This window comes from Dasypus novemcinctus, chromosome 31 (assembly GCF_030445035.2).
Source record: "Dasypus novemcinctus isolate mDasNov1 chromosome 31, mDasNov1.1.hap2, whole genome shotgun sequence".
Lineage (NCBI taxonomy): Eukaryota > Metazoa > Chordata > Mammalia > Cingulata > Dasypodidae > Dasypus > Dasypus novemcinctus.
In genome coordinates, this window is record NC_080703.1 from 9491992 (window position 1) to 9494152 (window position 2161).

A 2161-nucleotide genomic window follows, 5' to 3' on the forward strand; every position below is an offset into this window, starting at 1 on the left:
GTGTGTGCACCTTTACTCTTTAAGTCCTTCTTCACCCAGATCATGTCCATTGCAAAAGATGTAGCAGTGAGTCCTTCTAGTTTTCATATGAATTTAACTAGTCACTAGTGATGTTGAATGACTTGTTTGTGCTTAACTCACTGCAGATCCTATGATTTAGTGTATAGAGAGGAGGGGATGTGGTGAAGTATTATTTCTTTCAAGACTTCGACTTCCTTCTGAGAAACCTACTCTGCCCCCAGCCTCAATGAAAATGCCCCAAAGGAGAGACAGAGCATATTTCCTAGAGATATTTTACATCTTGCCTCTTAGTCTCCAGGAGACTTATAAGAAAATAGTGGTCCTCCATTCAGAGGGAGAATTACGACCCCATTTTCTGTGAACCCAATAATTCCCCAGAGGATTCCACAAATTGTTATATATCTAAGTCTGCCATATATCAATGAAAGACCTCATGTCATATAAATTAATCTGTCCCAATCTCACAAAAGAGAAAGGTGATTTTTTCCCCTACTCAAGCCACTTATTGATGCCATGTAATTTAAGATTCAACTTTTCCATTGGGGAAAAAAAAAGAAATAAAATGGTGTTGGGATTTTTATAACTATTATATTGAATATCTAGTTCCCTGTGGTTAGTGTTGATATTGTAACGTTGTTTAGTCTTACAACCCATGCACAATGGATGTCTTTCTGTTTTCCTAGGTCTTCTTTAGTTTTACTCAGGTATCTTTGCTGGTTTTCAATTGCTTTACCCTTTCATTAAATTCCTTCTTATGTATTTTATTGGTTAGAGGCTAATCAAATTGATTTTTAAAAATTCCATTTCATATTAATTTTTGTTGTATTATAGAAACAAAACAACTTCTTTGTGTATATCTCATACAATGTAAGTTTACTTAATGTCTATTTGTTCCAGTAGTATTGTTGTGAATTCTTTTGAATTATGTATATAAAGGATAATGTCATTTGTGTATAAGGATAGCTTTCCTTCTTCATTCCAATTTGGATAGCTTTATTTATTTTTCTTCCCCAGTTACTCTGGGTAGCACTTTCAGTACAATGTTGAAAAGCAGTGAGGAAAGTGAGCTAATTTATTGTATTCATGACCTCATGCAAAAGACTTCCATTATTTCACAAGTGAGTCTAATTTTACCCTGGGTCATATAGATACAGCTGTTAACAGAGTGGAAGGACTTCCACAATGACCACCTAGTCCGTGAGCAGCAGAAAGTCCCCAGGATATAGGAAACCTGTGAGTGTATTTCTGAAATACCAGAATGTGAGCTAATTGTAGAAGACCTACATTTTTATGATTTTGGAGAGCTTAATTCTTACTAATGTCCATACGCTCAGGTTATAATAAAAAGATTGTGGTAGAATATGCCTGAAATGTTTTGATGTATTCTTAAATTTTAAAAATTCAGCAAACCATATTAGATGAACATGTTCTTTCTAGAGATATTTATAAACAGTATTTTCATGGAGGGAAGAGAATTATTAAGGACAATCCTTGGGGACAATGGAAAATATAAAGATTACTTTGGAGGATGTTTGTGTGTGTGCCTGATAGCTATAAAATTATATGGTGGTAATATTCTAGTCCAGATAAAGAAGACACTGAACCTATGTGGCTATGAATCTATAGCAATAGATTTTTTTAAATTTCCTGAATAAGAACTGCCATTGCTGAAACCAAATATGTATAAAAATAGATTGATTTAAAACTCAATTGAAAGAAAGTTAACAACTCTGAACTCAAATAACTCAAATATAAAGTATAAAACCAAATAAATTTCCATATAAAATAATATAAGAAACTGAAATCTAATGATTGTAGGAATGAAATACATATAAATATATAAAAATAAGATAATTGAGGCATGAAATAAAATGTAGTCATCTATTTGAAAATAACTTCTAGATAATTGGTTTTGAATGTATATCTACATTTATAAAGTGACTAGATTTTGGCAATGTGGTAATATATGTTTCACTTTAAGAGAGGAGTATGTGTTAAAAGGAATATTCAGTAGTCAAGAGAAAGAAAATGGACAACAAAAGGTTCAATAGAGGTATTGAGAGTGGAGACCCATTTTTAAGAGTGGTAGAAATATAGAATCTGGAAACATCAGTGGGAAAGCTTTCATATGAAAAAATGT